Source organism: Hemitrygon akajei, chromosome 15 (genome assembly GCF_048418815.1).
Source record: "Hemitrygon akajei chromosome 15, sHemAka1.3, whole genome shotgun sequence".
Classification (NCBI taxonomy): domain Eukaryota; kingdom Metazoa; phylum Chordata; class Chondrichthyes; order Myliobatiformes; family Dasyatidae; genus Hemitrygon; species Hemitrygon akajei.
Window position 1 is genome coordinate 58,121,142 of NC_133138.1, and position 27,461 is coordinate 58,148,602.

The following is a 27,461-nucleotide window of genomic DNA, read 5'->3' on the forward strand; positions in this document are numbered from 1 at the left end:
CCTTTGCAAGCAATCCAGGGATAAAATATCTTTCCCTGGAGGAGGTAAGAAGGGTGTGACTGGAACAGAAGCAGGCTTATCTACTAATGACGTGCCAACCTGGTGGTACTCTAACATTGTGATGGTAGTGGATTTGCTGACTGCGAAGTTCCACACTCAAACGAGGACCTTAAACTTCAAAGTTCAAAGCAAATTTATTATTAAAGTACATTTATGTCACCATATACAATCCTGAAATTAATTTTCTTGTGGGCATTCACCGTGTACAAAGAAACCAAATAGGATCAATGAAAAACCACATGCAGCAACACAGACAGCCAATGTGCAAAAGACAATAAATTGTGCAGACATAAAAAGAACAAATTAAATAATAATATTAGATAAACAATCAATAAATATCGAGAACATGAGATGCAGAGCCGTTGAAAGTGAGCACATAGGCTTCTGGAGTAAACTCTGAGGAGGAAATCTGGAGCCGGGGTCCCTAAGGCTATGTGATGTTTGTTTATAACTTCATTCTGTTTATAACCTCTGTGACGACACTGGTGCCAAGTTGTATCGGCGCTTGCCCTTCCCTTGAACTACCTCAGTGATGTGGAGAGGGGGAACACACTGCATGGCCAACAACTGGTTCTTCAAATATTCCCACCAATGCTTGTGCCCTGGAGAGGACACCATCCACCAGAGGCACAAACCCATGATTCCCTGTGATTGATGGCTGCCTGCTACCCTCACTAAGCAAGTGTAGATTCTTGAGTATAAGAAATGCAAAAGAGCACTTTTAAGAGAGAAACCAGGAAGGCTGAAAGAAGGCATGAGATTGCTTTTGCAGGCACATTGAAGGAGAATCCCAAGGGTTTCGACAATTATTTTAAGAGTAAAAGGATAGGAAGCAATAAAATTAGTCCAAGATGTGGCCATCTATGCATGGAGATAAAAGAGTTGGGAGAGAACTTAAGTAGATATTTTGCATCCTGCATTTTGTTCAGGAGATAGAAACAGTCTATAAAACTGAGGTAAAACAATAGTGAGGTTATGGACCATAAAGAAGAGGAGGAGTCTGCTGTCTTGATAACTCCCCAGGGCCTGACACGGTTTCTCCTTAGACCTTGTGGGAGGCTAGTGCAGAAATTGCAGGGCTCTGGCTGAGTTATTTACAACACATGTGAGGTACCAGAGGACTGGAGGATAGCTAATGCTGGTCTCTGTTCAAGTAAGGCTTTAAGAATAAGCCAGGAAATTATAGGGCAGTGAGCCTGACATCAGTAGTGCATAAATTATTGGAAGGTATTCCAAGGGACAGGATATATACTGTAAGAATTTGGTAGACAAGCCTGGTAGTCAATATGGCTTTGTGTGTGGCATATCCTGTCTAACTAATCTTACAGAGTTTTTTTCCAAGGAGGTTACTGGTAATGTAGATGAAGGGAAGGCAGTAGACATTGTCTGCATGGACTCTAGCAAGGCCTTGAACAAAGACCCACATGGGAATCTGGTCAAGAAGGTTCAGTTGCTTGGCATTCAGGCTGAAATAATCATTTGGATTCAACTTTGGCTGACTGGTAGTAGATGGTTACCTCTCTGACTGGAGGCCTATGACTAATGGTGTGCCATAGGGATCTTTGCTGGGTCCACTGTTGTTTGCCATCTATTTTGGATAATAATATGGTAAACTGGATCAGCAAATTTGCAGGTGACATCAAGATGGGGTGGGGGGGAAGGTGTGGCATAGTGGACAGCAAGGAAGGCTTTTAAAACGTGCAGAGGAACCTAAATCAGCTGGAAAATGGGCTGAAAAATGACAGATGGAATTTAATGAAGACAACAGTAAAGTGTTACCCTTTGGAAGGGTAAACCTGGGTAGGTTTGCACAGTGAACAGTAGGATACTGAGGAGGCCAGTTGAACAGAGATCTAGGAATACAGATCCATAATTCCTTGAAAGGTAGATGAGGTCACAAAGAGAGCTTTTGACACATTGACCTTTATAAGTCAAAGTATGGAGTACTGGAGTAGGGATGTCACGCTGTAATGCAGTTCCGATCACTTACCTGAATAAAAGATATCGATAAGATTGAAAAAAAAATTACAAGAATGTTTGTGGATCTTGAGAGTCTGAGTTGCATGGATAGGTTGAATATATTAGGACTTCATTCCCTGGAGGGTAGGAGAATGAGGGGAGATTTGATGGAGTAATACAGAAGTATCAGGGGTATAGATAAGGTAAGTGCTAACAGTCTTTTCCACGAAGGACAGTCTTGGCCTGAAACATCAACTTTTATTCATTTCCATAGGTGCTGTCTAACCTGCTGAGCTCTTCCGGCATTTTCTGTGTGAGGCTTTTTCCACTAAGGTTTGGTGAGACTCGAACAAGAGGTCATATATTAAGGGTGAAAGATGAAATATTGAAGGGAATACTGAGGGTGAACATCTTCCCACAGAGAGCGGTTTGAGTGTGGAATCAGCGCACAGCAGAATGGTTTGATTGTAATATTTAAGAGAAGTTTAGATTGGTACATGGAATGGAGGTGTATAGAGGGCTATGGTTCAGCTGTGGGCTAATGGAGCAAGACAGAATAACAATTCAACAGAAAGTAGATGGGCCAAAGGGTCATCTTCTGTGCCACAGTGCTCTTTGACTTTAAGAAAGAATAAAAGGTACCTTCATTGTTTGAGAAGTGTGCACTGGAAGAAATGTGCCTTATAAAAGCTTAATAAATATAAATTGAAACAAGTGATTCCCATGGTCACCCTTGTTTATCAGAGACATCTTCTCCCGGTTGCTCAACAAGTTGTTTTTTTTGCCCGCTTCCAAGTTGTGACATACGATCTTTGACCAGATACATTAAACGGCTTTCTCTTTTCCCAGCTGGACCTGACCTATGTTTCCAGCAATTTATATTGTTATTTAGGATTTCCAGCCTCTGCAGATTTTAAAAATGATTTTCACTAGCTTTAAAATTGATGATCTACTGTCAAAGAAAGGACATGACTGATTGCATTGGGCTCAATAAGAAACGTTGATTCACCTAATGAACTCCTGTATCCACTGATTGTTCCTCCATAAACAAGCTGACAAAGTTCTTTCCTATCAATTATTCATTCACAAGGTCTGGTCTTAGTTATTTAATCCTCATCTGCCAGAAAGAGTGCTGGAGAGATGCACACGTATCCAAGAGCTCCTAGCTCTTACAGCTGCTAACACACTGAAGGTGCTACTGTTATGGATACATCAGGCAATGCTGTATTCTGCTTTCGGGAAAAACCCGTGTTACTTCAGATAGCTGCATTGGCTTATTCAACATATGTCAATTGTTAAAATAGTTTCTCATATGCAAAAAATTGCTTTCTTCAATGCATTTTTAAAAAAATGTTACTCTGATTGTTGAACTAACACACGAAAATAAGACTTGTGTGAGATTCAAAATTCCACATTAGATGTACAGGTTTCCTGGAACACTTTTGTATATTACATAATGAGAGATGCATAGTGCAAAGTAACAGATATTATTATAATGATCATTTTACAGAGCTTTCAGCATTTCAGAGCTTTTGTTTGCAACAATCATTCCTATTGTCAAGCTCTTGGAATGAATCCAATTATCTAGCAAGGACTGTAGGAAATAAAGGATATTGACAGATGTGCATTCACTCTGTAACTAGGCAACATTCATCAATGCCAAACCTTGATAACAATCATCAGACTGCTCATTATATTGCAGCTGGAAACTGACCCAGTCTTCAATAAGGAAGGAGTGAATGCTCTGGTGTTACTCTGTAAAGTGAATGCATTTATCCCCACACCATCAACCTTTTAAGCTAAAGAATAAAGCAGATCAAAAATACATCTGCATACAATATAAAAAAGTAGGATATTCATAATTAAAGTTAATCCCCACCATCTAAACACTTGATTTAGATTATTTTTGCACTTCAAAAAATGAATTTTCCAACCCTGTGCTTGATATAGATAACAAGCGAGCTGCCAACATTTATTTGCCTTTTTTGGACTTTGAGATCTGTCGATAAGCACCTAGGCTTGGAAATTCCTGCATATTAATGCAAACTGTATACAGGGAAATAAACTAAATATCAGTTCAGGTTTTATCAGCAAGGGGACAATCTACATCACTGGATCTGGCCCTGGGATGAAGTTCAAAGGGAAAGTATACACTTCAGGGTGTAGAGAAACAGGAATGAATTAAAGTTGGAAGGGAGCAAAGGAATAAAGATATCAAGAAGGAATGAAAGTGGGGCCAACAAATGCTCTTAGAACCCTCTGTTCACCTTAGAACTTGTTAAAATGTGCATTTCTGAATAGTACAGCACAGGAACAGGCTCTTTGCCCTTCAATGTTGTGCCGATAAAATTAAATTGATAATCAAATGAGCAACTAAACTACCGGTAATCCCTTCTGCCTGCAAAATATCCATATCCTTCCATTTCCATTATGTTCATGTGCCTATCTAAACATCTCTTAAACACTCTTAACGTATCTGCTTCTACCACCACTCAGGCTAACGCAATCCAGGCACCCATCACTCTCAGTGTAAAAAAACTTACCACTCCCCTCTCCTTTGAAGTTACCCCCTCTCATCTTAAATGCATGCCCTCTGGTATTAGACATTACAACCCTGGGAAAAAGATCCTGTCTGTCTGCTTTGTCTATGCCTCTCATAATCATACAAACCTCTATTAGATCTCTCCTCAGCCTCCACCACCCCAGAGAAAACAACCCAAGTTTATCCATCCTCTAAACCAAGCAGCACCCTCTCCAAAATCTCGATGTCCTTCCTATAATACTCTATTTATGGCCTAACTAGTATTCTATAAAGCTGCAGCATAACTTCCTGGCTTTTGAACTCAATGTCTCCACTAATAAAGGCAAAGTCCACCTGCCATTTCTCTGCCCATATCTGCACCTGATCTATATCCCATTTTATTCACTACCAGTCTTCAACGCTGTTCACAACACCACCGATCTTTGTATTATCTGCAAATGTACTAACCTATTCATCTACATTTTCATTCAGGTCATTTATATAGATCACAAACAGCAGAGGTCCCAGTACAGATTTCTGTGGAACACTATTAATCATAGATCTCCAACTAGAATGAATCCCATTGGCCACCACCCTCTATCTTCTAAGGTGAAGTAAGTTCTGAATCCAAATGGACAATTCACCATGGATCCCATGTATCTTAATCTTCTTGGTGAGCCTCCTATGAGAGACCTGTCAAATGCCTTACTACAATCCACTTAGACAACATCCATAGCTCTACGTTAATCAATTCCTCATCAAAACAGTCAAATTATTAAGACACGACTTGTTCTGCACAAAAGCCATGTTAGCTCTCCCTAATTAGCCCATGGCATTCCAAATGTTCATAAATTTAATCCCTAAGAATTCTCTCCAGTAACTTCCCTATACTGTTGTGATGAGACTCACTGGCCTATGACTTCCAGAATATTCCCTGGTTCCCTTCTTAAATAATAGAATTACTTTTACTACTCACCAGTCCTCTGTGACTAGAAAGGACACGAGATAAAGTTTAAGGCCCTAACAATCTCATCACTTGCTCCTTTCCCTCATCTGGGCTACAACCCAACAGGCCCTGGGGGCCTATCCCCTTAACGCTCTTCAAGAGAGCGATTACTACCTCACCCCCTACCTCAAAAAAACTAGCATATTAATAACTCAGTACTAATTTCTCTATTCTTCTTGGTAGATATTGATGTAAAGTATTCATTAAGGACTTCACCCATATCCTTCACATCCAAGCACATGTTCCCCTCTTTATTCCTGATTTGTCCTACCCTCCCCCTTATTTTTGATGTATTTATAGAATACCTTGGGATTCTCTTTAACCATACTTGCCAAGGATTTTTTATGACCCCTCCTGGCTTTCTTAATTTCCTTCTTGAGTTCTTTTCTGGCTTTTTTTTTATAATCCTCAAGGGCTCAGATAGATTATATCTTCCTAAGCTTTACATACTTTTCCTTTTTCATATTGACTAAATTCATCACCTCTCTCAATATCCAAGGTTCTATTACCTTGTCACCCTTCTTACTGGAATATACCCGTCACATACTCTGTACAGTTGATCTTTAAGCACCTTCCACATGTCAGATGTGGACTTGCTCAAAAGCAGCTGTTCCTATTAGACTGCTGGTTAGGATACATATGGATCTGCTTTTCTTGAATGGCACCACTTGGTTACATTTCATTTGTGGCTGTACCTGTATCCTGGCAACACATTGTGGCCTGCAATTCCAGATAATAGTTGATCTCAAAATGAATTAAGACCAAAGTAATAGGATGGTGATATCTGAATGCGGTATCAATGAACACCAGATTAGAACAGGAGGTCAGCTCTTAAGTACTCAATCTGTAATGCATTAGAATGTAAATAACAGAAGCTTTTCTTTAATTCCTCAAATGAGGTACAGTGTGTGAGTAAGCTGCTTGGTGACAGTTTTAACCCCCAGTTTTAAGCTGATTTGGATGATCTCATTCAAGTACTAAAAATAGCATTGATGTTCCTGCAACAGGAGAAGACGTCCTGAAATCCCATTTCAACTTAATGGTCATTCTCTACACTGTATATGAGCTTTAGAAAGATCACGTTAATTTACTGTGTGTAGTGTGTCTCATAGCATACATTCAAAGACTCTTTTTACAAAGGAGTCTTAGCTAAACTTTTCAAAGAGTAATCTATTTCTTTATGCAACTGAAATCAAAGCTGTGTAAGTGTGGGTGTATTGAGTCATAATGTTTCCATTTTGAAAGATATTTAAAATAAAAATGAGTGCAACTGAGCATGCTGGGAGCAGAGGGAATTATTATGAAAAGTGAAAACTGCTTTTCACTTTGCTAGATTTAAAATCATTGTTATCCATTTCTTTAAGGAAGGGTTTAATTTGTATGTAGAATTTATTAATTTCAAATTCAGCATTGAACAAACCATTGAAAGGTGTATGTGCAATTTGATTCATTCATAATGGTTTCATGGTGTATTTATGTAGATAGAAGATTGATGGCTAACAGGAACGAGAAATTTGACATGAAAGAGTCTTTACCTGGTTGGCAAGATGTAACATGTGGTAAGACATACATCATGATGTTGGACGCTCAACATTTTGTCAATTTGTGTTCATGACATGGATGAAGACACTAAAGGTATAAATGTTAAATTTGACCATGGTAGGAAAGTAAGTTGTTAAGAAGACTTTACCTAAACAGTGAGAGATTTTTGCATTTTGAAATGCCAAAGGATCTGGGTGCCCTTTGTACTTCATAAAAGGCTAGTACATAGGTACAGCAAGTAGTTAGGAAAGCTGACAATAATATTACTTCTAAATTTGGGATTGAATCCAGAGAGTGAGTGAGGCCATACTTCCTGAATCTGTGTAAACTGCTCGTTCCCCCTATTTAAGGTGCAATGGTAACGTGTTGGAAGCAGTCAGGGAAACTTTATTAGGCTAACACCTGAAATAAATGGGTTGTCATGTGATGGAAAAGTTGGACAGTCTAGGCTTGCATCCAGTTGTAGAATTGAACTCTTGTCTAGTGGATAGTAATGAGAGCTGGAAAATTATCAGCTGCCGCAGTGCAATACTCAAACTTCTCAGACACATAAACGTGAAATGGTCCATTTTCCTCTATGAGCTGGACAGAAAGTTACTGCGGACCACTTTAGAATCATCTGTTCCTTGCTCCCATTCATAAACTTGATACTTAAGGCTTTGGATTACAGAATTGCCTATGGGATAAAAGTATAATAACTCTAGAAGGAAAATCTAAACTTATTTCTTGCTGGAGGAGGAAGTTTAACAAACCTTTTGCCAAATTCCAATTAACTGTTCATACAGGTAGGAAAGCCACCACTGCATTCTGACATTAGAATTCGAGCTAAAGAACATAAAGGACTGGAATAGGGAATTGAGCCTCTACTACTTTTCAATAAGATTATAATTAATACAATCTTGACCTTTATGCTACTTCCCCCCCATCCTCAACATAGCTCTCAACCCCTTGTAGTCTGAATGCCCATCAATCTCTCCCTTGAATAAATATATTGAACCTGCCTCCATGACTTCTAGAGTAGAGTACTCCAAGATTGCTCTTCACTGCTGACTGAAACTCGCAAGCATTACTTTGAAAGTATGTTCCCTTCATTTAAATATCCCCTCTTGGAGAAATAATTCCCCAGCACCCACCCTTTCAATTTTCTTTAAAATCTTCTCTCATTCTTCTAAATTCAACTCAGCATAGGCCCACCCAAACAGCTGCAAACTTTACTCCTATTTTAGCCTTTTCATTTTGAGAATCAATCCCGTGAGGATTTTCAGAATTACATTCAGCTTAAGCACGTTCTTCCTTCAAATTCGCTGTTTATTTCAATTGTTTGCATGATTTTTTTTTCTCTTTTGCATCAAAGGTTGGTCTTTTATTTTTATTCTCTTTTTACCTTTAATTGTGTTCTTTCGGTTTTTTTGCTTTGTGGCTACCTGTCAGCGCGCAAATCACAGGGTTGTATAATCTATATATGCTTTGATAATAAACGATTCCCGAATCTTGAAATATAGAAAGCAAAACTTTGTGTTTCTCCACATACAGTTTCACCAATATCTTGCAATGTTACATCAAAACTTTCTGACTTTTATACTCCATACTCCTTTGCAGTAAGACAACATTCCATTAGCTTTTTATTTGCTGTAACTACATGCTAAATTTGTTTTCTTGTAGTAGAACACCTAGATCTTTAAGCACTGTGGAATTTTGTATCTCACTCAGTTTATACTTATAATTTGCTTGTCATTCTCCCTTCCAAAGTCAATAACATTATATTTTCCCTCATTATACTCTGTGTGTCAGCTTCCTGATGTGCAAAGTGGTGTGCAATTTAGGAGGCAGAACATTTTGAGTCAAAAGATAGTTTTTAAAAAATGGTTGTGTGGGGAAGAGTGCATCAGCATACATGGTTTAAAAGAAAGGACAGAAATTTTAAATCTGGGGCACTTGAGAACAAAAGGCCAATATAAGCTGAATATGGTGAGAGCAATGACTAAGAAAGACTTGGAGTAGGATAAAATATGACCAGTAGAATGTTGAATTAACTAAGGCTAGTGATGTATTGTATAGAAGATGAATTATCTTTGCAGTGAACATCAGTTTGTAGATAATTGAGGTAGAGTTCAGCTCAGAAATTTAGGCTAATTCTTTGTAGTAACTGATATAACTTTTTAATTCAAGATCATGCACTTGTCTTGCATTTCTTGAGCATTAAATAATTCTTTGGCACTTGTGACAAAAAATCATGAGAGATCTTACTGGTGTTCTGACTAATAATATCAACACTTCAACCAACATCTGTAAATGGGTTATTGTTATTTGTGGGATCTTGTTTGCACAAATTATTTGTGATGCTTCAAGATGTTAAAGCGATGATAGCATTTGAATAAACATTGGCTGTAATATAATTAGGAACTCCCTGAAGTCATGAAGGTGATATATAAATGAAATGTTTATTAAATTTACAACATACATATTGATTTTAAACTATTTAGATCTTTAATTAAACTTCTTTTAATCTAATCAGTTTAAATGCTTATTATGTTGGTGAAGATGCACAATATAATCATAGGCTTTTAGATGGTCTTTATTTTAATATGTTAACATCTTGCATAAGTTTTTATATTAACTATCAGTAAGATTCCATATTTTTATACCTGACTACTAACTAGATTATCCTGCTTTATAACTACCAACATAAACATAAGGTCTTATTTCATGGCAGTAAACATAAACATAGGTAATTTAGTGATGATACATTTAATTTTTATATTTGAAAAACAGGAACTATTTACTGTCAAAGAGTCCAAATGATTCCCCTTGGAATTCAAAAGTACTGGATACATAGTGCAGATTTATCAGCGTTTCAGACACAGATTTGTTGCAGCTTCTATTGTAACTCTTTTGAAAGCCATTACCTACTAAAGGATCAAATCAGATACACAAATGTTTCACTGTCAGAGGCTGATTGATCTCCTTTGCATTTACAGCGTAGTGGCAGAGTATATGGGTAACGTTCACTGTTTCTGTTTATAGTCACATTAGAGTGCTTTGCTAGGATCTTAATAGCAATCATAGACTAATAGCAGGATGTGATAGTTTTCTATTACATTCGATAATCTAAATGCAATTCAATTATTAATATTTTGCCTGAAAAGTGATAACTCAAAAAAGCAATATAATGAACTAAGAATGCAAGAGGTTATTATAATTATTATAATAAAAGGATTTCCACAAGTATTAAATGACATTTTTTCTTTTGAATGATTTACTTAGAGATGAAAGGAGAGCAATTAACAAGCACCATGATGCATTGAAAACTCTAATCTATTGGACTTCTATTCTCAGAAGCTACCTGGAAGTTACAAACCATATGTCTTGCACCGTCGGTTGGAATGCTGTTTGTCAGGATAGGCCATTTGTCTATGTGGAAAGCAGGAGGCACTCCTCTCAATGTTAGAAAGATCAGCCTGTACTTAAGCACAGCGACCATTTCCTTCTGCTTCTCCTGATGCAGACAACTACCCAATGAAATTAAAGTAGGAATTAGGACAATTTACAATGCCTATCAAAAGTATTCACCCCGGGAAATTTTCATGTTTTATTGTTTTACAAGATTGAATCACAGTGGATTTAATTTGCCTTTTCTGACACTGATCAACAGAAAAAGACTCTTGTGTCAAAATGAAAACAGTTCTTTACAAAGTGATCTAAATTAATTAAACACAAAATAATTGATTGCTTAAATATTCATCCCCTTCAAGTCATATTTAGTAGATGCACCTTTGGTAGCAATTACAGCCTTGAGTCTGTGTGGATAGGTCTCTATCAGGTTTACACATCTGGACACTGCAATTTTTCCCCATTCTTCTTTACAAAACTGCTCAAGCTTTGTCAGATTGCATGGGGATCATGAGTGAACAGACTTTTCAAGTCCAGCCAAAAATTTTCAATTGGATCATGGTCTGGACTCCAACCTGGCCACTCCAGGACATTAACTTTGTTGTTTTTAAGCCATTCCTGTGTTGATTTGGCTTTACGCTTGGAACCATTGTCCTGCTGGAAAACAAATTTTCTCCCAAGTCACAGTTCTTTTACAGGTTGCATCAGGTTTTCCTCCAAGATTAAATTGTATTTTGCTGCATTCATTTTACCCTCTACCAGTGAAGCACTGCCACAGCAGCAACCACCGTGCTTCACAATAGGGACGGTGTGTTTTTGATGATGCGTTGTGTTCGGCTTACACCAAACATAGCATTTAGTCTAGTGGACAAAAAGCTTAATTTTTCTTTCATCAGATCATAAAACCTTCATCCGGCTGACTTCAGAGTCTCCCACATGCCTTCTGGCAAACACTAGCCAAGGTTTCATGTGAGGTTTTTTTTTCAACAGTGGCTTTCCCTTTGCCACTCTCCCATAAAGCCACAACTGGTGATGCACCCAGGCAATGGTAGTTGTATGAACAGTCTCTCCCATCTCAGCCACTAGAGCTTGTAACTACTCTTGGGCTGCCATAGGTCTCTTGGTGACCTCTCTCACTAGTCCCCTTCTTGTAGTCACTCATTTTCTGAGGATGGCCTGTTCTGGGCAGATTTACAGCCGTGCAATATTCTTTCCATTTCTTGATATCTGTACTCCAAGGGATATTCAGTGACTTGGAAATGTTCTTGTATCCATCTCCTGACCTGTGCTTTTCAGTAACCTTTTTGCGGAGTTGCTTGTTCTTTTGTCCCATGGTGTAGTTTTTGCCAGGATACTGACTCACCAGCAGTTGGACCTTCCAGATACAGGTGTATTTTACAGAAATCAATTGAAACACATTGACTGTGTAAAGGGCTCCAAAAACAGATCTCCATTTAACTAATTATGTGACTCCTAAAACCAATTGGCTCCAACAGTGATGGTTTGGTGTGTCATATTAAAAGGGGTGAATACTTAATGCAATCAATTATTTTGTGTTTTATATTTGTAATTAATTTAGATCATTTTGTAGTGACCTGCTTTCCACTTTGACACAGAAGTATTTTTATATTGATCAGTGTTAGAAATGCCAAAGTAAATCCATTGTGATTCAACGGTGTAAAATAATAAAACGTTAAAACTTCCTGGTGGGTGGTGGGGAGGGGGGGGGGTGGTGAATACTTTTTATAGGCACTGTAAATAGAAACTCCAGAACTATTTTGGCAAAAAAGTAGTAAACTGAAATCAAGTAGCCTTGGTTTTGGGACTAATTACTGCTTGCCATCATCTAAATTTACCTAGTGATCCTTGTGCAGACAAGGGCAAATTCAGCCCACAAACATTCATTGGCTGCTGCTTTCTTAGCTCAAGTGGACCAAATGCTCCTGAAAATTAAAGTGTTCAATGTCAAGTCTCAGGATAGTTTTGAAAGCCTGAAAGATACCCCATCCTGAAGGTCCTGATAATGAAGATTCAGTTGTCCTGTGCCTTCAGAGGGAAGGTGCAATAATCTCCCCATTCAGTCACACACTCCTGAAGCTGCAATTGAGTATCTAGCCAATTCCATTTCATTTCCTTCTCCCTGTAGATCTCCCTTCATATTTGATACAGCCATGTGACAATGCAACAGGTCATTTACTCACAAAGTCCACTTCAACCAATATATCCATTTATACAAATTAAACACTTAATCCCTATCTTTATTCAATATTCATTCCCATCATCTTACCCCCTAATGCTATCACTCAATTACACACCAGGATCAATTTCTAGACATCAATCAACCTAACTAGTTGCAGGCTCTTGGGATGAAATCAGGGCACTCTGAGGAAATCTATGCAGTCTCAAGGAAATTATGCAAACTACACTACACACAGGCAACACAGGAGGTGAAGATTGAACCTGGGATGCTGGAGCTGTGAGAAAGCATCTCTTCTAGCTCTGCCACTTTGCTGCCGAGGTTTCCTTTCAGGTCATCCATGCACTTGCTTTGTAGCATTTGCCTCAATCAGGTTAATTTGTTTAGTTGTATTTGTCATTGTGACTTTGACAAGAACTTGGTTTATAGGCAATTTCATTGATACATTACCTATTTCTTATGCTCATGTATGCTACTGAATTCAATTAGAATTGACTCTGATGGCTACAACAGTTACAAGCAGTTGCAGTTATAAATACATAAAAATATGCAACAAAAGAAGTTTTTCATTAATATGTATGGATCACTTCCTTTTGCTACTGTTAGTAACACAGCATAAATCTAACAGAATTGGCACAGTCCAGGCAAAAGCAGCCAAACTAATACAAAAAGAATGGAGAAGTTTAAATTGTAAATGAATCATACCCAAGTCAACTTACCTTTAAGCTTTCTGTAATCTTTTATTCTAGTTCAAGTGTCATTTCCCCATATGGGGCTCCCAATCTTCAAAGCTTTTCTACCCATTGGTCAAAATTGAGATATTTAACCAATTACACCAATTTAGGAATGGTGTTCAAGTACATTCACTTCCTTCTTCATTACACCAAGAGATTTTAGCAGGTATGTATTAAAAGCTCTTTCATTATATGATTTTGTAAAAGTTTGACTAAGGTTTGGCCATGACGCTAATAAATGTTTAAGTATAGTTCCTGTACACTACCTTCAGTGATTGAATAAATGAGATTACTCATAATTGATGGACTGGATATCCATAATAAAAAACCTGCTTTCCATATCCAATTGTTACAAAAATAAATTAATTAAGTTACCAAGCAAATCATAGAAAAGAATCTTTTTAATAATTTGAACAAATAAATCTAATTTTTTTCACAGTCTGATTGCATTGGATCATATAAATTTGAAATTGCTTAAATTGATTTGAGGGGAAAAACCACTTCACTGTTAGCTAATAGGAGAGTTACAAATGAATGTTAAGACAATTTGCAATTGTGATCAAGGCAAATTTGTACCTCTGGTATTGACAGCTGATTTGTTTCTAATTGTATTCGGGAACAAAATTTGAATGCAGCAACTAACTTCAAGATTGATTATTGGAGGATTTTGTTATGACCTGTACCGCTGTTTCAGTTTCCTCTATATAAACATTTAAACATGGCAATATGCCCTATATCTAAGTACCAAGTTATTTTAACTAGATCATTTGGGGAAGACAAGAGGAGAATGGTAGGAGAACTTTACAGAACAGCCTGCATTTTGTGATCAGTGACAGAGCAGCCATGTTTGCTGCTAGTTTCAAAGAAAGTTGTTCACAAAGATCCGTCAAACTCCATGACATGCTTTTCCATTCATTCTTAAGTCAGTTGCTGAATACAAGTTCCATAAGATCCCAGAGTCCAGGCAATATAACTTCGACAATCTGGCTCCTTTGGCCAATTACTTTAAAGAATTCTCAGACAGCAAATCAGGAAGTAATAAGTGCATTATAAAATATTTTAAATGATATTTCATAAGAGTGCAAGATAAAAAAGGAACAAAAAGAGTAAAGTAGAACCTGAAAATTAAAAGTAAAAATTATTTTTAAATAAATATTTTGAAATGCATAGTTTAAAGGAAATAAATTTAAACATAAATAAATTAGCAACATCAATGGATTTAAAATTAAAAGAAATGGGAATTATGGCATGAGTACACCATTGAAAGCATGTGCATCAATGCATACTGCTTTGGAGGTATTTTACATGAAGATACTTCATTAAATACTCTCTTAACTATATAATGATTTCTATGGATTACATTGCAAAGTAACAGATACTTAGGGAGGAGGCCAGGGATCACTGACAGCACCTTCAAAATTTCTGCATACTCCGAAGAGTGCATTTTCACAGCAAATAAATGCTGAGAATCTTATCATCATTGGGTCCCTTATCTCAGAAAGGATGTGCTGAAATTGGAAAGGGTCCAGAGGAAATTAATGGGAATAGTTGCAGCAATGATGAGTGTTTGATGGCTCTGGCCTCTACTCACTGAAGTTTAGGTGTATGAAAAATGGGATCTCATTGAAACATATTGAATATTGAAAGGCCTATATAGAACATGTCTGGAGAGAATGTTTCCTATAGTGATAAGGTCTAGGTACAGTGGCTGTGGAGACCATTTCATTGGGTATATTTAAAGCAAAGGTTGGTAAGTTCTTGATTAGTAAGGGCATCAAAGATTATGGGTAGAAGGCAGGAGAATGGGATAATAAATCAGTCATGATGGACTGGTAAAGCAGACTCAATGAGCTGAATGGCCTAATTCTGATCCTATGTCTTTTAGTCTTATGGTCTTATGTGCAATCATCAAAACCAAGCAACTGTGACCCAAAATGTACCTGGTTGCAATATGGTGAATAATGTAAATAGTGATAATTATTCTCACTAAGGAGAAAAAGGGATATGGTTGCAAGAAACAAAAAAAGTTAGAAGAGCTCTGAATCCTTAGTATTTCAATTAATATGATATCTTGTAAAAAGCCATTTATTGGCTAAAAACATGTTTTCATTGTAATACATATACCCTGCAGTCTCCTGACCAACAGTTGGTTAATTGCTTCTAATTGCAATATTTGAATGCAGCAACCAAATACAAGATCAATTATTAAACAATATTGTTATAACCTACAGTCTTGGTTAGATTCATTTTGCATAAATGGAACATTAATATAAACATGCATTCAGATCGATATGCACAGTCATTAAGTGAGTAATTCACCACTGTGAAAAATGAAGCAGACTTTGCAATGCTACTAGATCTATAAAATATCTGGTATCATAAAGTGTATTACACTGGAAAAAAAGAACATCCATTACCCTCATTTGTTGTTTCTGCACACTGACCAATACGATAATGTTTCTTCCTTTATGACTGGTACATATATATTCTGTCATATTATCTAAACCATTCTCTGTGTTTGATACCATAAAATCAGTATGCACAGCTGCCTGGTTCCTGATGGTAATCCTGATTTGATGCATGGAAATCATTGGCTAGGCTTGCTCTTCTTACACACGGATTGAAATTACCATATAGTGGATTGCTCAGTATTGTTTCTGGAGTATTCTTTTAAATGTTTTAATTCAGCTAATTTAGAATTTCTCCAGAGCTGAAAGCATTTATTCTGCAATTGGTGGTTGACTTAAATAGAAAAGCATAATTCTTACACCGAGCTGAAATTCAATTAAGGACACAAATGGGTGGATAGGAGACAAAATGCAAACTGCATTTCTGGATCCTACTTCAAATGAATTACTCTGTATTTTTAAAAATTCTCTAGTGTATTTTTCTCTGATTTGAGTTTCTCTATCTTCTTCATTAAGGCTGCTACTCACAGTATCTTTGTTAAGAACATATAACATACTGCTGCATTTTATATTGAAAGCTGAGTAGTTCATTTAGTACCAGAATAAACGGGATAATTAATATTCTTGGACATTGGAAGTGGAAGTATCTTTCTCTGACATCAGCAAACACATAATTTATAATTACATGGTACCAAATAATAAATCTATTGGTAGACTTCTTCACAGTACTACAATCTTTGTGAAATATCATTGCCCAAATGTTTAGTATATGCGATGGGATAACCACCATTATTTCTGCAATTTTTCAATTTGCCAGCAAAATGGGGTAAAATACATTTCTGAACCTACTTAAATGTAATTCATGATACAGTATCACTATGTTGCATTGTAATGTGCCTTACGGCTCATGTTACAAAACCCAAAATAATTGTCTATTGTGATAAATTACACTGAGATTCAACCTAACATATCATTGTCATTGATCTATGCACTATTCATTTCAAATGCAAAATGTTTGATCTTTGTATCCTGAATTTATCAGCAGTGAAAAGAATGTAGTGATCAAAAGTGTTGGCCTTTAATATTGGTTTAGATTCCTGGACAGGTATATGGAGCTCAGAAAAATAGAGGGCTATGGGTAACCCTAGGTAATTTCTCAGGTGAGGACATGTTCGGCACAGCTTTGTGGACTGAAGGGCCTGTATTGTGCTGTAAGTTTTCTATGTTTCTAAAAGATGAGCATTATACCAGTATTACATTGTCCATTGTTGAGGAAATAATTCCCGAAATTTAAGGAATGTGAGATTTTTGCTTGCCAATTGAAAACATTTTTAACATAGAGTTAAACTGACATTGATAAAAAAAAATTGAGACTTATTAATGTTCAATACACTTGCATATGTTTAGTTATAGCCACCAAAGTCAAATTTCACCTTATATTTTAAATATATCTCACAATGAGAGTCTACAATTCCTGTATGTAGTTAATAGCATTTTGTATTATGCTGTATGGATTTCTGCTAACATAATTTTAAGGACTGAGTAACCTTGCACAAAGACAGGCATTATCATTCAGAAGAATAAAAACATCACAGCTTGTGTCCAATCCAAAGCAATATTCCTGTCAATTGTCCTCCTTTTGTATATCTTGGTGAAAGTCATTGTTGTTGCAACTTCAGTGATTTGAATTTCTGTGGGGTTTTTTGTTGTTGACAAAGAACATTGTTCTTTTGCTAAAGTGTACTGTTTTTGCTTTCTTCTTTTCCCTGTTCTTTCAACTTTCTTCTGTGTTGATAGCACTCTGTAAAGTTTACCCTGTCTACAAAAGCAAACTCCCCTTTAAATTCAAAGTAGCATGTAGTCAATTCAGCAGAAAGCTGTTGTGACAAGAAAATTATTAAGTGCGACAGAATGGTAGCAACTCTGATTAATTATAAACAAAAATTTGAATATTATGCAAAGCACAGCAGGACAACCAAGTAGGGAGAGGGAAACAGTTTATTTTTTTTGAGGGGGTAATATACCTTTCATTGGAACTGGACAAAATTACAGATGAAACAAGTTTTGAACTTCAAGGAAACATGGGAAGGAATGGAGAGTCACAAATACGAGACCATCTGCTGATGCTGGAAATCTGCAACACACACAAAATGCTGGAGGAACTCAGCAGGCCAGGCAGAATCTATGGAAAACAGTAAACGGCAAGTGATTATGCTTTTCTGTAGATGCTGCCTGGCCTGGTTTTTTGAAGAATACATTTCACGATGCTTTGATCACATCATCAGTGACGTAACCTGAGGTTATCGGGTGTTTCGGGTCTTTCAACATCAGACACCCTCACCCAGGAGACCCAGCCTTGACTGATCAAGCCAAGACTTGTGTTCAGGTAGCATGTGTTGTAGATCCCCATGGACCTGCTCTCTTCATCCAGAGCCATCTTGAGACTTTCTCTGCTGTCGTCGTAATGTTGCTGATGGCCCTCTGCCTCCTTGCACCAGCGATGCCCAATGCACAGAGAGAGCTCTGAGAAGAGACTGTCCAGCAGGGCCTCTGCAGCCCACTTTAACATCCCTGCCTCTGGCAGTCACTGACCAGTTCCTCAGATCGGGCAAGCTTCCTCTCATGAGCCTCCTCCGGACGCTCCTGAATTCCTCCAGCTTTTCGTGTGGGAGGACTAGAGAGTACAGGGCATCTGAAGGACAGGAGGGACAATGCAATAATAGTGGTGCCGGAGCCAACTGAAAAGGTGGAGGGGGTCAAAAAAAAGGATAAAGGGAGAAGATGATTGAAGTTGAAATTGTCAGAAGTGGAAAGCTGCTAGAAACGTGAGATTTAAAAAGGCAGATTGTTGATTGCAATGTTTAGTGCACAAAGTGTAATATGCTGCATTGATCAAAGGCAAAGTTCAGAATAAAATTTGGGTGAAGAATTAAAGTGGTAGGACTTCACATTTGCAGACTGAGTGAAAGTTGAGTGTTCTAGAGAATCCAATCTACATTCATGTCCTTCTGATCTATAAAAAAAATCTCGTTCTCAGAAGATGATGGAAGTGCACCAAAATGAAAGGAGTACAATGAAGTCATTGCTTCAGCCCTAGGTTATGTTTACAGCCAGGCTGTCAGGAAGGGGAAATGCAAGGAAAAGTGTTATACCTGCTGGGGATGGTCGCAAGGTTGCTATGTGAAAGGGAATGGGTTTTGGTAGATCTACAAGGTATTCAGAAGAGAAAAGTCCAATCAGAGTGCTGAAAGGGAGACAGAGTGCTGTGGCAGCATTATGTTAGAAACAGCAATAACTGAATCATTGAATGTGATGCAAAAGAGTTGGAAGATTGAGGTTACAGGACTCCTGACCTACTGCTAGATAGGAATGGAGGAGGAGAGAGCACAGATGTAGATGGCACAATGGCAAATAAATGCACTGGGGGACAATGTATACATTATGGTCTTATTTGTTTATAAATGCTTTGTAACTACATATCTAGATTCATGTGTAATATGTATCTTACCAAATTCAAAACTATTTGATAAAATCTACTGCTTGATTTTTTAAAAAATCTTAAACTACTTAGTCATCATATGTCATCAAAGCTAGGATTTAATTTAGATTTTATTATTAATCGTTTTGGAAACTGCATGGTACTTGGCTCATTTCATTTCTGATTTGCTGGTTATCATGTTAAGTGCTATCTATAGAAATATAAAAAAAAAATACTTACAAGCCAATGACCCAACTTTGATATTAGCAGGATTTGATTCCCACAAGTTGTGTAGAATTAGTGAACAGTAGCGTACCAAAAGCCTGTCAAGTACTCAGCTGGATTAAATGCTCTGTCAAGCAGAAGCTGAAGGTTTATCGAAGGCATGTAACTAATATATATTTTATGATACTGACTATAGATATATTTTTAAACAACAAAATTGTAAAGAGTTGGTTTGATTTATGACTACTATTGCCTCTTCAATTTCAGTAATTACCTTCAACCTCAAAAATTTAATCCTTGATGCTCCATGCACAGATTTTTTGGGAATCAGCTATTACTCATACTTCCAAAGTTTTCTTGTTAAGTATATTAAGTTTCTTATAATCTGAAATGGAAACTGAACAAAAGTCTTGTAACCACATATGGATTCATCTCATTGTATTATCAAACAATTTTTTGTACGGTGAGAAAAAACAGAGGTGTAGAATTGTGTTACCAAGGCAACCTTTCATTACCACAGCACCAAGATCAAAGCTTGCAATATTCGACAAGTATACTAATTTTGTTTTAGCAGTCAGTCATATTTTAGGGTATTGAACTCATATCTTGCATTGCTTTGGAATGGTAAGAATGTTGTTATTATAATCATCAACAGACAATGCTTAATGTCAAAATAAAAATGAGCATTGGTCCAAAATATTAACTTCTGATTGTCTCTCCACAAATTCTGCCTGTCCTGCTATTTCTAGCCTTTGTTGTTTTTATTTCACATTTCCAGCATCCCTCACAATTTACTTTAGCAGTATTGTTTTTTGGTTGTTGTGAGTATTCTGAAGTGATGAGAATTTGAATCAAGAGGCTATGAGCTTCTGAGTTGCATGATTCACAAATAGTAGTTCTCATGTTAACTTATTTAATACTTTTCCAGGTTATGCTCTCCAATGGCAGTGATTATCTGGTCCAATGTAACATTAAATTAAAACAAGCTTTCATTTGGAACAAGATAGAAATTTTAACCATAAATCTCTTTTCTTTTTTGGATGTTTTGAAACTTAATACCCAAGCAGCTGAGGTTCTGTATGCCTGTAAAGAATAAATGATGAAAATTGATTAACCCACCAGCCATCTTCTCCCTCCGCAACACCCATCACCATCTGTTTTCTGTAAATCACACAAACATTAAAGTGAAGGGCAGTAATGTGAATGAACTAAAGTGGCAAACAGCTAAACTGGAGGATTATTATTACTGGAGGATTAAAATGAATTACTTAATTATAAGACACGTTAATTGTACATTCAATAAACCAAGTTTTCTGAGGATTGAAGCATGATTGACATAACAATATTACTTTATGCAAGGATCGTGACTGACATTTGAAAGTATTTTAAAATCTTATTAGGCAGGAATGTGGGAGTGTAAATTGGGAGCAGACATTCTCAGGAAAATGTACAATGGAAATGTGGAGGTTGCTTAGGGAGCACTTGTATAGGATTGGGAATAGTTTTTCCTATTCAAGCAAGGAAAGAATGGTAAAGTGAAGGAACCATGGTTGACCAGAGAGGTGGAATATTTAGTCAAGATGAAGTAGGGAGCCTACTTAATGCTTAACAAACAAAGCTCAGACAGGGCTCTTGAGAATTGTGAGGTAGCCAGGAAGGAACTTAAGAAGGGACTTAGGGGAAGTAGAAGAAGATATAAAAGTGCCTTGGTGACTAGGATTAAGGAGACTCGAGGTTTGTTTTCACGTATGTAAAGAACAGGAGAATGACTAGAGTGAGGGTTGGAATGGTCAGGGATATAAATGAAAATGAAAACATGTGCCTAGAGTCGGAGAAGGTATGGACCATAATGAACACTTTGCTTCAGTATTCACCAGTGAGAGGGACTGTGATAAAAGTGGTCAATGTAGTACAAGATAAAATGCTGGAACAAGTCAAGGTTAAGAAAGAGGATGTACTAGAATTTTTGGAAAGCATAAGGATAGGTAAGTCCCCAGAACTGGATGGGATTAACCCCAGGGTACTACAGGAAGTGAGGAAAGAAAATGCTGCACTGCTGGTGATGAACGTTTTACCCTCATTGACAATAGGAGCAGTACCAGAAGATTCAAGGATGGCAAATGCTTTTCCTTTGTTCAGGAAAGTTAATGAGCATTATCCTGAGAATTATAGGCCAGTGAGTTTTATATCAGTGATGGGGAAACTATTGGAGAGGATTCTTAAAGATAGGATTAACAGGCATTTGGAGAAGCATATTCTGGTTAGGGATTTGAGAGGGGCAGCTTATGCTTCTCAAGCTTCACTGACTCTTCAGAAAAAGTGACAAAACAAATTAATGAAGGTTGAGTGTTGAATGTGGTGTATGGATTTTACTAAGGCATTCAACAAGGCTCCCCATGGTACACTCATTCAGAAATTCAGGAGGCCTAGGATCCAAGGAGATGTGACTGCATGGATTTGGGATTAGCTTACCTACAGAAGACAGAGGATGGCAGAAGATGGAGCTCATTCTGCTTGGAGGTCAGTGACTAGTGGTGTTCTGCACAGATCAGTTCTGGAACCCCTGCTCTTTATGATTTTTATAAATGACTTGGATGAGGAAGTGTATGGGTAGATTAGTAAGTAAGTAGATAACACAATGGTTGCAAGTGTTATGGATAGTGTTCAAAGTTGTTGTCAGTTACAAAAGGACATTGATAGGAAGCAGAGCTAGGCTGGGAAGTGGCAGATGGAGTTCAATCCAGAAAAGGCTGAAGTGATTGACTTTAAAAGGTCAAACTTGAAGGCAGAATACAGGGTTAATGGCAGAGTATCTAGTAGTTTGGAGGAACAGAGTAATCTTGAGGTTCATGTCCATAGACCTCTCGCAGTTGCCGCACAGATTGATAGGGTAGTTAAGAAGACATATGGTATTTTGGCCTTCATTAGTCAAGATCTTGATTTCAAGAGCAATGAGATAATGTTGCAGCTCTATAAATCTCTGGTTAGACCACATTTGGAAAATTCCTTTCAGCTCTTTATATGGATATGGAAGCTCTAGCAAGGGTGCAGAGGAGATTTACTAGGATGCTGCCTGGATTAGAGAACATGTCTCCAAAGGAAAAGTTGAGTAAGCTAGGGCTATTCTCTTTAGAATAAAGAAGGATGAGAGGTGACGTGATAGAGGTGTACAGGATGATGAGAAGCATAGAAATAGTGGATTGCTGGTGCCTTTTTTGGCATGATAATATGAGTTAGCATACTTTTAAGGTGATTGGAGAAAAGTATAGGAGTGATATCAGTGGTAGTTTTTTTTAACAGAGAGTGGTATATGCATGATACCCAATGCTAGGGATGGTGGTTGAGGCAGATATATTAAGGGCCATTAAAGATCCTTTTTCCATTAAGGAGATGTTTAGACAGGCACATGGATGAAAGAAAATGGAGGGCTTGTGAGAGAGAAGGATTAGATTGATCTTGCAGTAGGTTAAATGATCAGCACAATAGTCTGGGCCTAAGGGTCTGTACTGCACTGTACTGTTCTATGTTTCAAATCAATTGCTAAATTAAGAATATTGACAAACATTTGAATTGAACAATTCCAAAAAGGTGTATTGGGCAAACAGATGAAAGCTACAAGTAACTAAATATCAAAAAGTTTTCAGATAATTTAAATATTTAGTTAATATTTGAAATTCTGTAGGGGGGGGGAAACTAATATATTTAGTATATTTCGCTTCAGAAGAGTGTGCTTCTGAAAAAAGAACATTGTAATTTGTTTGGTGTCTTTAACATATTGAAGGTGTTCTGTTTAAATGAATGGACTATTAAATTAATAAGGCAAATATAGCTTGTCTGTTTATAAGTTATACAGTTAAAGATCAAGGTTAGATTTCTTCTTCACATAACCAGGTCAACCTGTGGCAAGATGCCCATCTATGCAGTGAAAATATATTAGCTGCAAGTATCAAAAATAGATGGGTAGTTTCCTAACTTACACTGATTTATTGTGGAAAAAGGTAGGTGTGATGCTGAATCATGACTCATATTGCCACTTATTTTCTGAAGTTTGTTTTGATGCCTTTGTGATTAGAAAATAATTTATTAGTTTTCTTTTCTATGAAGTGTTCCAGGATTAATCTCATTTGTTTCTTCCAGTTAATTGTGTGGCTGTTCAATGGAAGGAAAACATTCGGGATTGTGATTCTGACTTGTGTAAAAGAAGCTTTGAAAAAATTTTATGAAGCAATTGGCCTCTTTGTATCCTTCTCAGATCTTTTATCATTGGAATGAGAGTATGGAGCCAAAAGGGAGCTTATGTTCATCGGTCAAATGATTTAATGATTAGAAGAGAAATTTGGGAGATATGGTGGAGATGTTGTATACAAAAGTGCATACCTTAAGAACAAAAAGGCAAATAGAACAGGTAATTACTCTGATAAAAAGGGGAAAATGAAAAGTTCTGTTATTTGACTATGGTTGTTTCTGGCAGGGGACATAACCATGACTTTTTGAACAGAGAACACTACATTAACAATAATAAATTAATTTGTAAAATAACATAATGGTAGATTGTTGTTATAACTACATATTAAATCTTCCCTATAATCCAATTCTTCCTAATACTTTTAAGCCCTATTTTGTTGGTAGACCCTCTATCAGCAAGGTAGGAGCAGGTCATCAAAGTACATGACCCATAATTTTCTATGAAATTCTATGGATCACTTGAATGGGTATGATACATGTTTTTAGTGTGTCTATAGTCTCACTAAAAAGTCAACAAATTTTCATTCTAGCAGATGCCCCAGATCAACAGCTTGTCCTTTTGGGACCTTTACCTGCATTTCCTTTCACTGGCATTGAAAAATTTTAGGCTGGTACTTTAGCACCTCTGGGTTTTTAGATTGTCGTGCTTTGTCAAATGTCTCAGCTGTGAGTTCTTGGGATTATGGCAGACCCTCCAACTACCAGTTCTTGTGTATTTTGGGTCCATGTTCAGAGGGCCAGCATTAACAAAAGTGAAACTGTAGATCAGGAATATCACCTATCAATTGTACTGGAGGTTAACTTAAAGTGGAAGTAAACTGGTGGAAATTTGAAGTAACACACACAAAATGCTGGAAGAACTCAGTAGGTCAGGCTGCATCTATGGAAAAGAATAAACAATCAACATTTTGTTCTCAGATCCTTCTTTGGCACTGAGAAGGAAGGAGTGAGATGTCAAAATAAAAAGATGGGGGCTGGGAGGAGGGGAAAGAGGCTAGCTGGAAGGTGATAGTCTCCACCTGAAACATCGACTGTTTACTCTTTTCCATAGATGCTGCCTGACCAGTTGAGTTCCTCAAGCATTTTGCATCTGTTGCTTTGGGTTTGCAGCATCTGCAGACTTTCTGATGTTAACAATTAGAAGTGTCATTTTCACAGATGGAAAAAGGACTTTCAATGGAAAATGTCATGACCAATATCTAACTTTGCAACAATTTTTTCTTTGTTTTGTGCTAATATTTGCAATATATTATATTCATGGTCTACAACATGCTAACTGTAATATTTCTGAATGATAAGAATAGTTGCAAACAGAATAAAAATACTTATTATAGGATATATGCTCAAAGAAGCAATTATCTTCTTTGAAGCTCTAGCAAGGAAATAAAAATAAACTCTTCTGATTTATCTTATTGAAACCGAATATTTCAATTACATGTATTTATGTTGAAAGTTTGGCAGTGTTAACATTAACATTTGAAGAATATGTAAGCAATCCATTATTTAATATTGCGGGGAGATAGCAGCCTGTTATCTATTATTTCTAGTGCAGCGAAACTGTGATCGTTAGTATTTTATAGGAAATGAGATTCAATTTGTAATGTGAAAACGTGTCTAATAGTGAAATAAACCGACTTATCTAACTAATCAAAGTAATCCGTTGAGATGATCTCCACTTATGAAAGAGCAAGATCCAGAAGCAGAAACGTATTTACTTTTGTCTGCGTACAAATTCAATCTTTGGGAGATAAAAGCCTAAATATGATAACTAATCTATTCTTGGGGCAGGCGTGCGCAATTCAGTCCTAAATTAATTGACTGTTCGTTTGGTAGCAGCGCGCTTTCGAAGGCTTATGACTGAATGTCAAGTAGAAGATCAGCAGAAAAGCTGCCTGATACTTTCGCATTTATCTGTATAATCCCATTACCAAAGCAATATTGCTAACCCGAGAACCTTCGTACACTCCTAACTGCCTTTCGTCTATCTTTTCAACAAATCCAATCTCCTTGCTCTGTATTAGTAGTTGATCCTCGGTGCTGAATTAATATCATCACTAACTATTTTATTTGACACAAAGAAAAACAGCTCCACACGAGCAGTGTGTAAGTCACTCACTGGTAGATGAATTCGCAATATTTACTATGAAAGTTATTCTAAATCTGCACCATATAGAATTGACTGAAGCACGAAAACATTATTAATAATTTATAAACAGTCGCGTAAATGCATTTCTGATCTTTCGATGCACCCATTTAACTCGTTTCTAACTGGCGAATAAGAAACAACCGGGAACACCAATTGCCATTCTGTACCTCCGTGTATCAAACACACTACCTGATCGCAAGTATAAATCCTGAAGTGACAACACTTTTTTTCAGCAACGCTACGCCGTGCATTAAAACGCCACGCTGCATATTAATGTTAATCGCTGCTGTAACAAGCAACGGTGCGATCCCACGTCATTATACAGGTTGACGGATGCACAGGACGGTGAGGGAAGCTGGGCCATTACGGAAGCTGTGCTGCGATTCAACTTAACAATGGAACGTTCAATCTTGAATACAGCCCTTAACCTTTAGTGAGCATACGGTAGAAAACGTTTTTTTTTAACAGAATTGGGGAAATCAACGAGCACATACCTCTTGCCAGTTCGGTTTACCCGGGCTTCAATATCTGTGGCCCACATTCAAGTTTCCGTTTGGTCTGTGCATGTCCCGGATTATTTACACCCTATGCCTTACAAACGTAACAGACACAATGGTACAAAGCCTTAACCACTCGCGTGAGGCGTTCTGGTTAAAATCTAATTAAATAATAACAATTTGGACACTTTCAGCACCCGTATCTATAGGGTCGCCGAATTCAACAAAACCCCGTTCTACATTGTAATTAATCACAGTGACCGTGGTTTCATGCACACGTAGAATTCCTGGGAGTGCAACCAGGTTGGGCCCTGGTGTGAAAATGGGATTGATATTCCTCAAACAAGAAACTGGAAATAGTAATTTTGTCGATACTGAAAGGTTGGAGAAAAGGTGCAAACCTTATTTGACGTTTTGAAGACGTTGGTGCTGAAAAAACAGCTCCTTCCGCGCTTTGCAATTCTGATAGGACTGTTCCCCTCGGTTGCTGCTCTATCCCAGTTCGGCTGCCGGAATAAAGACACTGCTAAAAATAGCTTGTTATGCCGTCTGCTTGCGATAAACTGACACATCTGTACATTTATCGGATGTATAACCACTTCCCTCCCATCCTGTGATTATTAACTGGAAGCAAAACAGTACAGGCGAAAAAATGTTTATAGTTTCAGTTGACCCGCCGTCTCGTAGAAGGCAAGAAGTGCTTGGACGCTCTTCATCCATTAACTCCAAACTGTGAATTGTTGGAAATATAATACACATTTAAGGCAGAGGGCGGTTTATATGAGGGCATTTGTTGCAATGGGCATTACTTGTGATTCATTACTGAGTTCTGATGTACGAAAGATGCCGTACTGAAAATAAACCAGCATTGCAAGAGACACTGGATATATAGATGTTCCAGGTAACAGCTGTTTCTGATTATGATGTCTCTGGAAAAAGATGTAGAGAAATTAACCACAGAACACAATAGCAATTTAGAAATGACAATGTGAAGTTTCAAGAAATGCTCACTATTTAAAATCATTAAGTAGAAAATTAGCGCATGTAAGACAT

The 27,461-nt window shown here is 37.3% G+C and overlaps 1 protein-coding gene across 2 annotated transcripts in view; it reads right to left on the reverse strand.

The window, feature by feature from the left end:
- The window catches only part of LOC140739378 (complexin-2), a 240,586-nt gene extending 213,503 nt beyond the window's left edge, over positions 1-27,083 (reverse strand). Inside the window, exon 1 of one of the 2 annotated variants that reach the window (XM_073067630.1) lies at positions 26,810-27,083. The gene's annotated coding sequence lies outside the window, so the exon portion shown is untranslated. Of the gene's footprint in view, positions 1-26,405; positions 26,525-26,809 lie in introns of those variants that run through there. The other variant, XM_073067632.1, reaches the window with a different exon arrangement.
- Between the last annotated feature and the right edge of the window lie 378 nt (positions 27,084-27,461).